We start from the raw sequence: 13,103 nt of genomic DNA, 5'->3' as shown, positions 1-13,103 counted from the left end.
GTTCCCTGGAAGACCAGTAGTAATTTCCGATGCACATCTGGAGGCACTCTGCAATCTGTGGACTATCAGAGTGTTGATGAAACACAGAAATTGCATCGGGATTGAATACAACAGTCACCATGCGCACTTTCCTCCATGGGAGTAATTCTCAAACTTTCTACGCTTTGATCGTTCCCTGGAAGACAAGTAATAGTTTCCGATGCACATCTGGTGGCATTCAGTAATCTGTGGACTATCAGAGTGTTGGTGAAACACAGAAATAGCATCGGTATTGAATATAACAGTCACCATGCGCACTTTCGTCCATGGGAGTAATGTCTCAAACAGTCTACGCTTTGATCGTTCCCTGGAAGACAATTAGTAGATTCCGATGCACATCTGGTGGCATTCTGTAATCTGTGGACTATCAGAGTGTTGGTGAAACACAGTAATAGCATCGGGATTGAATACAACAGTCACCATGCGCACTTTCCTCCATGGGAGTAATGTCTCAAACAGTCTACGATTTGATCGTTCCCTGGAAGACAATTAGTAGATTCCGATGCACATCTGGTGGCATTCTGTAATCTGTGGACTATCAGAGTGTTGATGAAACACAGAAATTGCATCGGGATTGAATACAACAGTCACCATGCGCACATTCCTCCATGGGAGTAATGTCTCAAACAGTCTACGCTTTGATCGTTCCCTGGAAGACCAGTAGAAGTTTCCGATGCACATCTGGTAGCATTCTGTAATCTATGGACTATCAGAGTGTTGATGAAACACAGAAATTGCATCGGGATTGAATACAACAGTCACCATGCGCACTTTCCTCCATGGGAGTATTGTCTCAAACAGTCTACGTTTTGATTGTTCCCTGGAAGACCAGTAGGAGTTTTCGATGCACAAATGGAGGCATTCTGTAATCTGTGGACTATCAGAGTGTTGATGAAACACAGAAATTCCATCGGGATTGAATAAAACAGTCACTATTCGCACTTTCCTCCATGGGAGTAATTCTCATACAGTCTACGCTTAATCGTTCCCTGAAAGACAGTAGTAATTTCCGATGCACATCTGGTGGCATTCTGTAATCTGTGGACTATCAGAGTGTTGATGAAACACAGAAGTAGCATCGGGATTGAATACCACAGTCATCATGAGCACTTTCCTCCTTGGGAGTAATGTCTCAAACAGTCTACGCTTTGATCGTTCTCTGGAAGACCAGTAGTAGTTTTGGATGCACATCTGGTGGCATTCTGTATTCTGTGGACTATCAGAGTGTTGATGAAACACAGAAATTGCATCGTGATTGTAAACAACAGTCACCATGCGCACTTCCCTCCATGGGAGTAATGTCTCAAACAGTCTACGATTTGATCGTTCCCTGGAACACCAGTAGTAGTTTCCGATGCTCATCTGGTGGCATTCTGTAATCTGTGTACTATCAGAGAGTTGATGAAACACAGAAATTGCATCTGGATTGAATACAACAGTCACAATGCGCACATTCATCTATGTGAGTAATGTCTCAAACAGTCTACGCTTTGATCGTTCCCTGAAAGACCAGTAGTGGTTTCCGATGCACAACTGGTGGCATTCTGTAATCTGTGGACTATCAGAGTGTTGATGAAACACAGAGAATGCATCGGGATTGAATACAACAGTCACCATGCGCACTTTCCTCCACGGGAGTGATATCTCAAACAGTCTACGCTTTGATCGTTCACTGGAATACCAGTAGTAGTTTCCGATGCACATCTGGTGGCATTCTGTAATCTGTGGACTATCAGAGTGTTGATGAAACACAGAAATAGCATCGGGATTGAATACAACAGTCACCATGCGCACTTTCCTCCATGGAAGAAATGTCTCAAAGTCTACGCTTTGATCGTTCCCTGGATGACCAGTAGTAGTCTCCGATGCACATCTGGTTGCATTCTGTAATCTGTGGACTAACAGAGCGTTGATGAAACACAGAAATTGCATCGGGATTGAATACAACAGTCAATTTTCTCACTTTCCTCCATGGGAGTAATGTCTCAAACAGTCTACGTTTTGATCGTTCCCTGGAAGACCAGTAGTAGTTTCCGATGCACATCTGGTGGCATTCTGTAGTCTGTGGACTATCAGAGTGTTGATGAAACGCAGAAATTGCATCGGGATTGAATACAACAGTCACCATGCACACGTTCCTCCATGGGAGTAATTCTCAAACATTCTACGCTTTGATCGTTCCCTGGAAGACCAGTAGTAGTTTCCGATGCAAATCTGGTGGCATTCTGTAATCTGTGGACTATCAGAGTGTTGATGAAACACAGAAATTGCATCGGGATTGAATTCAACAGTCACCATGGGCACATTCCTCCATGGGAGTAATGTCGCAAACAGTCTACGTTTTGATCGTTCCCTGAAAGACCAGTAGTGGTTTCCGATGCACAACTGGTGGCATTCTGTAATCTGTGGACCATCAGAGTGTTGATGAAACACAGAGAATGCATCGGGATTGAATACAACAGTTACCATGCGCACTTTCCTCCACGGGAGTGATATCTCAAACAGTCTACGCTTTGATCGTTCCCTGGAATGCAGTAGTAGTCTCCGATGCACATCTGGTGGCATTCTGTAATCAGTGGACTATCAGAGTGTTGATGAAAAAGAGAAATAGCATCGGGATTGAATACAACAGTCACCATGCGCACTTTTCTCCATGGGAGTAATGTCTCAAACAGTCTACGCTTTGATCGTTCCCTGGAAGACCAGTAGTAGTTTCCGATGTACATCTGGTGGCATTCTGTAATCTGTGGACTAACAGAGTGTTGATGAAACAGAGAAATTGCATCGGGATTGAATACAACAGTCAATATTCGCACTTTCCTCCATGGGAGTAATGTCTCAAACAGTCTACGCTTTGATCGTTCCCTGGAAGACCAGTAGTAGTTTCCGATGCACATCTGGTGGCAGTCAGTAATCTGTGGACTATCAGAGTGTTGGTGAAACACAGAAATAGCATCGGGATTGAATACAACAGTCACCATGCGCACTTTCCTCCTTGGGAGTAATGTCTCAAACAGTCTACGATTTGATCGTTCCCTGAAAGACCAGTAGTAGTTTCCGATGCACATCAGGTGGCATTCTATAATCTGTGGACTATCAGAGTGTTGATTAAACACAGAAATTGCATCGTTATTGAATACAACAGTCACCATGCGCACATTCCTCCATGGGAGTAATGTCTCAAACAGTCTACGCTTTCATCGTTCCCTGGAAGACCAGTAGAAGTTTCCGATGCTCATCTGGTAGCATTCTGTAATCTATGGACTATCAGAGTGTTGATGAAACACAGAAATTGCATCGGGATTGAATACAACAGTCACCATGCGCACTTTCCTCCATGGGAGTATTGTCTCAAACAGTCTACGTTTTGACTGTTCCCTGGAAGACCAGTAGTAGTTTTCGATGCACAAATGGAGGCATTCTGTAATCTGTGGACTATCAGAGTGTTGATGAAACACAGAAATTCCATCAAGATTGAATACAACAGTCACCATGCGCACTTTCCTCCATGGGAGTAATGTCTCAAACAGTCTACGCTTTGATCGTTCCCTGGATGACCAGTAGTAGTTTCCGATGCACATCTGGTGGCATTCTGTAATCTGTGGACTATCAGAGTGTTGATGAAACACAGAAGTAGCTTCGTGATTGAATACAACAGTCATCATGAGCACTTTCCTCCATGGGAGTAATGTCTCAAACAGTCTACGCTTTGATCGTTCTCTGGAAGACCAGTAGTAGTCACCGATGCACATCTGGTGGCATTCTGTAATCTGTGGAGTATCAGAGTGTTGATGAAACCCAGAAATTGCATCGTGATTGAATACAACAGTCACCATGCGCACTTCCCTCCATGGGAGTAATGTCTCAAACAGTCTACGATTTGATCGTTCCCTGGAACACCAGTAGTAGTTTCCGATGCACATCTCGTGGCATTCTGTAATCTGTGGACTATCAGAGAGTTGATGAAACACAGAAATTGCATCGGGATTGAATACAACAGCCACCACGCGCACTTTTCACCATGGGAGTAATGTCTCAAACAGTCTACGCTTTGATCGTTCCCTGGAAGACCAGTAGTAGTTTCCGATGCACATCTGGTGGCATTCTGTAATCTGTGGACTAACAGAGTGTTGATGAAACAGAGAAATTGCATCGGGATTGAATACAACAGTCAATATTCGCACTTTCCTCCATGGGAGTAATGTCTCAAACAGTCTACGCTTTGATCGTTCCCTGGAAGACCAGTAGTAATTTCCGATGCACATCTGGAGTCACTCTGCAATCTGTGGACTATCAGAGTGTTGATGAAACACAGAAATTGCATCGGGATTGAATACAACAGTCACCATGCGCACTTTCCTCCATGGGAGTAATTCTCAAACTTTCTACGCTTTGGTCGTTCCCTGGAAGACAAGTAGTAGTTTCCGATGCACATCTGGTGGCATTCAGTAATCTGTGGACTATCAGAGTGTTGGTGAAACACAGAAATTCCATCGGGATTGATACAACAGTCACCATGCGCACTTTCCTCCATGAGAGTAATTCTCAACAGTCTACGCTTTGATCGTTCCCTGGAAGACCAGTAGTAGTTTCCGATGCACTTCTGGTGGCATTCTGTAATCTGTGGACTATCAGAGTGTTGATGAAACACAGAAATTGCATCGGGATTGAATACAACAGTCACCATGCGCACTTTCTTCCATGGGAGTAATTCTCTAACATTCTACGCTTTGATCGTTCCCTGGAAGACCAGTAGTAGTTTCCGATGCACATCTGGTGGCATTCAGTAATCTGTGGACTATCAGAGTTTGGGTGAAACACAGATATAGCATCGGGATTGAATACAACAGTCACCATGCGCACTTCCCTCCATGGGAGTAATGTCTCAAACAGTCTACGATTTGATCGTTCCCTGAAAGACCAGTTTTAGTTTCCGATGCACATCTGGTGGCATTCTGTAATCTGTGGACTATCAGAGTGTTGATGAAACACAGAAATTGCATCGTTATTGAATACAACAGTCACCATGCGCACATTCCTCCATGGGAGTAATGTCTCAAACAGTCTACGCTTTCATCGTTCCCTGGAAGACCAGTAGAAGTTTCCGATGCTCATCTGGTAGCATTATGTAATCTATGGACTAACAGAGTGTTGATGAAACACAGAAATTGCATCGGGATTGAATACAACAGTCACCATGCGCACTTTCCTAAATGGGAGTATTGTCTCAAACAGTCTACGTTTTGATTGTTGCCTGGAAGACCAGTAGTAGTTTTCGATGCATAAATGGAGGCATTCTGTAATCTGTGGACTATCATAGTGTCGATGAAACACAGAAATTCCATCGGGATTGAATACAACAGTCACCATGCGCACTTTCCTCCATGGGAGTAATTCTCAAACAGTCTACGCTTTGATCGTTCCCTGGAAGACCAGTAGTAGTTTCCGATGCACATCTGGTGGCATTCTGTAATCTGTGGACTATCAGAGTGTTGATGAAACACAGAAGTAGCATCGGGATTGAATACAACAGTCATCATGAGCACTTTCCTCCATGGGAGTAATGTCTCAAACAGTCTACGCTTTGATCGTTCTCTGGAAGACCAGTAGTAGTTTTGGATGCACATCTGGTGGCATTCTGTAATCTGTGGACTATCAGAGTGTTGATGAAACACAGAAATTGCATCGTGATTGATTACAACAGACACCATGCACACCTCCCTCCATGGGAGTAATGTCTCAAACAGTCTACGATTTGATCGTTCCCTGGAACACCAGTAGTAGTTTCCGATGCACATCTGGTGGCATTCTGTAATCTGTGGACTATCAGAGAGTTGATGAAACACAGAAATTGCATGGGGATTGAATACAACAGTCACGTTGCGCACTTTTCTCCATGGGAGTAATGTCTCAAACAGTCTACGCTTTGATCGTTCCCTGGAAGACCAGTATTAGTTTCCGATGCACATCTGGTGGCATTCTGTAATCTGTGGACTAACAGAGTGTTGATGAAACAGAGAAATTGCATCGGGATTGAATACAACAGTCAATATTCGCACTTTCCTCCATGGGAGTAATGTCTCAAACAGTCTACGCTTTGATCGTTCCCTGGAAGAAAAGTATTAATTTCCGATGCACATTTGGAGGCATTCTGCAATCTGTGGACTATCAGAGTGTTGGTGAAACACAGAAATTGCATCGGGATTGAATACAACACACCATGCGCACATTCCTCCATGGGAGTAATGTCTCAAACAGTCTACGCTTTGATCGTTCCCTGGAAGACCAGTAGAAGTTTCCGATGCACAAATGGAGGCATTCTGTAATCTGTGGACTATCAGAGTGGTGATGAAACACAGATATTACATCGGGATTGAATACAACAGTCACCATGGGCACTTTCCTCCATGGGAGTAATTCTCAAACAGTCTACGGTTTGATCGTTCCCTGGAAGACCAGTAGTAGTTTCCGATGCACATCTGGTGGCATTCTGTAATCTGTGGACTATCAGAGTGTTGATGAAACTCAGAAATTGCATCGTGATTGAATACAACAGTCACCATGCGCACTTCCTCCATGGGAGTAATGTCTCAAACAGTCTACGATTTGATCGTTCCCTGGAACACCAGTAGTAGTTTTCGATGCACAAATGGATTCATTCTGTAATCTGTGGACCATCAGAGTGTTGATGAAACACAGAAATTCCATCGGGATTGAATACAACAGTCACTATGCGAACTTTCCTCCATGGGAGTAATTCTCAAACAGTCTACGCTTTGATCGTTCCCTGGAAGACCAGTAGTAGTTTCCGATGTACATCTGGTGGCATTCTGTAATCTGTGGACTATCAGAGTGTTGATGAAACACAGAAGTAGCATCGGGATTGAATACAACAGTCATCATGAGCACTTTCCTCCTTGGGAGTAATATCTCAAACAGTCTACGCTTTGATCGTTCTCTGGAAGACCAGTAGTAGTTTTGGATGCACATCTGGTGGCATTCTGTAATCTGTGGACTATCAGAGTGTTGACGAAACACAGAAATAGCATCGTGATTGAATACAACAGTCACCATGCGCACTTCCCTGCATGGGAGTAATGTCTCAAACAGTCTACGATTTGATCGTTCCCTGGAACACCAGTAGTAGTTTCCGATGCACATCTGGTGGCATTCTGTAATCTATGTACTATCAGAGAGTTGATGAAACACAGAAATTGCATCGGGATTGAATACAACAGTCAATATTCGCACTTTCCTCCATGTGAGTAATGTCTCAAACAGTCTACGCTTTGATCGTTCCCTGAAAGACCAGTAGTGTTTTCCGATGCACAACTGGTGGCATTCTGTAATCTGTGGACTATCAGAGTGTTGATGAAACACAGAGAATGCATCGGGATTGACTAAAACAGTCAACATGAGCACTTTCCTCCACAGGAGTGATATCTCAAACAGTCTACGCTTTGATCGATCACTGGAATACCAGTAGTAGTTTCCGATGCACATCTGGTGGCATTCTGTAATCTGTGGACTATCAGAGTGTTGATGAAACACAGAAATAACATCGGGATTGAATACAACAGTCACCATGCGCACTTTCCTCCATGGGAGTAATGTCTCAAAGTCTACGCTTTGATCGTTCCCTGGAAGAAACAGTAGTAGTCTCCTATGCACATCTGGTGGCATTCTGTAATCTGTGGACTAACAGAGTGTTGATGAAACACAGAAATTGCATCGGGATTGAATACAACAGTCAATTTTCTCACTTTCCTCCATGGGAGTAATGTATCAAACAGTCCACGCTTTGATAGTTCCCTGGAAGACCAAGAGTAATTTTCGATGCACATCTGGAAGCATTCTGTAATCTGTGGACTATCAGAGTGTTGATGAAACACAGAAATTCCATCGGGATTTAATACAACAGTCACCATGCGCACTTTCCTCCATGGGAGTAATTCTCAAACAGTCTACGCCTTGATCGTTCCCTGGAAGACCAGTAGTAGTTTCCGATGCACATCTGGTGGCATTCTGTAATCTGTGGACTATCAGAGTGTTGATGAAACAAAGAAGTAGCATCGGGATTGAATACAACAGTCATCATGAGCACTTTCCTCCATGGGAGTAATGTCTCAAACAGTCTACGCTTTGATCGTTCTCTGGAAGACCAGTAGTAGTTTTGGATGCACATCTGGAGGCATTCTGTAATCAGTGGACTATCAGAGTGTTGATGAAACACAGAAATTGCATCGTGCTTGAATACAACAGTCACCATGCGCACTTCCCTGCATGGGAGTAATGTCTCAAACAGTCTACGATTTGATCGTTCCCTGGAACACCAGTAGTAGTTTCCGATGCACATCTAATGGCATTCTGTAATCTGTGGACTATCAGAGAGTTGATGAAACACTGAAATTGCATCGGGATTGAATACAACAGTCACAATGCGCACATTCCCCCATGTGAGTAATGTCTCAAACAGACTACGCTTTGATCGTTCCCTGAAAGACCAGTAGTGGTTTCCGATGCGCAACTGGTGGCATTCTGTAATCTGTGGACTATCAGAGTGTTGATGAAACACAGAGAATGCATCGGGATTGAATACAACAGTCACCATGCGCACATTCCTCCACGGGAGTGATATCTCAAACAGTCTACGCTTTGATCATTCCCTGGAACACCAGTAGTAGTTTCCGATGCACATCTGGTGGCATTCTGTAATCTGTGGACTATCAGAGTGTTGATGAAACACAGAAATAGCTTCGGGATTGAATACAACAGTCACCATGCGCACTTTCCTCCATGGCAGTATTGTCTCAAAGTCTACGCTTTGATCGTTCCCTGGAAGACCAGTAGTAGTCCCCGATGCACATCTGGTGGCATTTTGTAATCTGTGGACCAACAGAGTGTTGATGAAACACAGAAATTGCATCGGGATTGAATACAACAGTTAATTTTCTCACTTTCCTCCATGGGAGTAATGTCTCAAACAGTCTACGCTTTGATAGTTCCCTGGAAGACCAGTAGTAATTTCCGATGCACATCTGGAGGCATTCTGTAATCTGTGGACTATAAGAGTCTTGACGAAACACAGAAATTGCATCGGGATTGAATGAAACAGTCACTATGCGCACTTTCCTCCATGGGAGTAATGTCTCAAACAGTCTACGTTTTGATCGTTCCCTGGAACACCAGTAGTAGTTTCCGATGCACATCTGAAGGCATTCTGTAATCTGTGGACTATCAGAGTGTTGATGAAGCACAGAAATAGCATCGGGATTGAATACAACATTCACCATGCGCACTTTCCTCCATGGGAGTATTGTCTCAAACAGTCTACGCTTTGATCGTTCCCTGAAAGACCAGTAGTAGTTTCCGATGCACATCTGGTGGCATTCTGTAATCTGTGGACTAACAGAGTGTTGATGAAACAGAGAAATTGCATCGGGATTGAATACAACAGTCAATATTCGCACTTTCCTACATGGGAGTAATGTCACAAACAGTCTACGATTTGATTGTTCCCTGGAAGATCAGTAGTAATTTCCGATGCACATCTGGAGGCATTCTGCAATCTGGGGACTATCAGAGTGTTCATGAAACACAGAAATTGAATCGGGATTGAATACAACAATCATCATGCGCACTTTCCTCCATGGGAGTAATTCTCAAACTTTCTACGCTTTGATCGTTCCCTGGAAGACCAGTAGTAGTTTCCGATGCGCATCTGCTGGCACTCAGTAATCTGTGGACTATCAGAGTTTTGGTGAAACACAGAAATAGCATCGGGATTGAATACGACAGTCACCATGCGCACTTTCCTCCATGGGAGTAATGTCACTAACAGTATACGATTTGATCGTTCCCTGGAAGACCTGTAGAAGTTTCCGATGCTCATCTGGTAGGATTCTGTAATCTATGGACTATCAGAATGTTGATGAAACACAGAAATTGCATCGGGATTGATTACAACAGTCACCATGCGCACTTTCCTCCATGGGAATATTGTCTCAAACAGTCTACGTTTTGATTGTTCCCTGGTAGACCAGTAGTAGTTTTCGATGCAGAAATCGAGGCATTCTGTAATCTGTGGACTATCAGAGTGTTGATGAAACACAGAAATTCCATCGGGATTGAATACAACTGTCACCATGCGCACTTTCCTCCATGGGAGTAATTCTCAAACAGTCTACGCTTTGATCGTTCCCTGGAAGACCAGTAGTAGTTTCCGATGCACATCTGGTATCATTCTGTAATCTGTGGACTATCAGAGTGTTGATGAAACACAGAAGTAGCATCGGGATTGAATACAACAGTCATCATGAGCACTTTCCTCCATGTGAGTAATGTCTCAAACAGACTACGCTTTGATCGATCCCTGAAAGACCAGTAGTGGTTTCCGATGCGCAACTGGTGGCATTCTGTAATCTGTGGACTATCAGAGTGTTGATGAAACACAGAGAATGCATCGGGATTCAATACAACAGTCACCATGCGCACTTTCCTCCACGGGAGTGATATCTCAAACAGTCTACGCTTTGATCCTTCCCTGGAATACCTGTAGTGGTTTCCGATGCGCAACTGGTGGCATTCTGTAATCTGTGGACTAACAGGGTGTTGATGAAACAGAGAAATTGAATCGGGATTGAATACAACAGTCAATATTCGCACTTTCCTACATGGGAGTAATGTCTCAAACAGTCTACGCTTTGATTGTTCCCTGGAAGACCAGTAGTAATTTCCGATGCACATCTGGAGGCATTCTGCAATCTGTGGACTATCAGAGTGTTGATGAAACACAGAAATTGCATCGGGATTGAATACAACAATAATCATGCGCACTTTCCTCCATGGGAGTAATTCTCAAACTTTCTACGCTTTGATCGTTCCCTGGAACACCAGTAGTAGTTTCCGATGCACATCTGGTGGCATTCTGTAATCTATGTACTATCAGAGAGTTGATGAAACACAGAAATTGCATCGGGATTGAATACAACAGTCAATATTCGCACTTTCCTCCATGTGAGTAATGTCTCAAACAGTCTACGCTTTGATCGTTCCCTGAAAGACCAGTAGTGTTTTCCGATGCACAACTGGTGGCATTCTGTAATCTGTGGACTATCAGAGTGTTGATGAAACACAGAGAATGCATCGGGATTGACTACAACAGTCACCATGAGCACTTTCCTCCACAGGAGTGATATCTCAAACAGTCTACGCTTTGATCGTTCACTGGAATACCAGTAGTAGTTTCCGATGCACATCTGGTGGCATTCTGTAATCTGTGGACTATCAGAGTGTTGATGAAACACAGAAATAACATCGGGATTGAATACAACAGTCACCATGCGCACTTTCCTCCATGGGAGTAATGTCTCAAAGTCTACGCTTTGATCGTTCCCTGGAAGAAACAGTAGTAGTCTCCTATGCACATCTGGTGGCATTCTGTAATCTGTGGACTAACAGAGTGTTGATGAAACACAGAAATTGCATCGGGATTGAATACAACAGTCAATTTTCTCACTTTCCTCCATGGGAGTAATGTATCAAACAGTCCACGCTTTGATAGTTCCCTGGAAGACCAAGAGTAATTTTCGATGCACATCTGGAAGCATTCTGTAATCTGTGGACTATCAGAGTGTTGATGAAACACAGAAATTCCATCGGGATTTAATACAACAGTCACCATGCGCACTTTCCTCCATGGGAGTAATTCTCAAACAGTCTACGCCTTGATCGTTCCCTGGAAGACCAGTAGTAGTTTCCGATGCACATCTGGTGGCATTCTGTAATCTGTGGACTATCAGAGTGTTGATGAAACAAAGAAGTAGCATCGGGATTGAATACAACAGTCATCATGAGCACTTTCCTCCATGGGAGTAATGTCTCAAACAGTCTACGCTTTGATCGTTCTCTGGAAGACCAGTAGTAGTTTTGGATGCACATCTGGTGGCATTCTGTAATCAGTGGACTATCAGAGTGTTGATGAAACACAGAAATTGCATCGTGCTTGAATACAACAGTCACCATGCGCACTTCCCTGCATGGGAGTAATGTCTCAAACAGTCTACGATTTGATCGTTCCCTGGAACACCAGTAGTAGTTTCCGATGCACATCTGGTGGCATTCTGTAATCTGTGGACTATCAGAGAGTTGATGAAACACTGAAATTGCATCGGGATTGAATACAACAGTCACAATGCGCACATTCCCCCATGTGAGTAATGTCTCAAACAGACTACGCTTTGATCGTTCCCTGAAAGACCAGTAGTGGTTTCCGATGCGCAACTGGTCGCATTCTGTAATCTGTGGACTATCAGAGTGTTGATGAAACACAGAGAATGCATCGGGATTGAATACAACAGTCACCATGCGCACATTCCTCCACGGGAGTGATATCTCAAACAGTCTACGCTTTGATCGTTCCCTGGAACACCAGTAGTAGTTTCCGATGCACATCTGGTGGCATTCTGTAATCTGTGGACTATCAGAGTGTTGATGAAACACAGAAATAGCATCGGGATTGAATACAACAGTCACCATGCGCACTTTCCTCCATGGCAGTATTGTCTCAAAGTCTACGCTTTGATCGTTCCCTGGAAGACCAGTAGTAGTCCCCGATGCACATCTGGTGGCATTTTGTAATCTGTGGACTAACAGAGTGTTGATGAAACACAGAAATTGCATCGGGATTGAATACAACAGTCAATTTTCTCACTTTCCTCCATGGGAGTAATGTCTCAAACAGTCTACGCTTTGATAGTTCCCTGGAAGACCAGTAGTAATTTCCGATGCACATCTGGAGGCATTCTGTAATCTGTGGACTATAAGAGTCTTGACGAAACACAGAAATTGCATCGGGATTGAATGAAACAGTCACTATGCGCACTTTCCTCCATGGGAGTAATGTCTCAAACAGTCTACGTTTTGATCGTTCCCTGGAACACCAGTAGTAGTTTCCGATGCACATCTGAAGGCATTCTGTAATCTGTGGACTATCAGAGTGTTGATGAAGCACAGAAATAGCATCGGGATTGAATACAACATTCACCATGCGCACTTTCCTCCAT

The sequence above is a fragment of the Schistocerca gregaria genome, unplaced genomic scaffold (genome assembly GCF_023897955.1).
Source record: "Schistocerca gregaria isolate iqSchGreg1 unplaced genomic scaffold, iqSchGreg1.2 ptg000178l, whole genome shotgun sequence".
Lineage (NCBI taxonomy): Eukaryota > Metazoa > Arthropoda > Insecta > Orthoptera > Acrididae > Schistocerca > Schistocerca gregaria.
The sequence above is the reverse complement of the archived record's forward strand: the minus strand, read 5'-3'. Positions refer to the sequence as shown.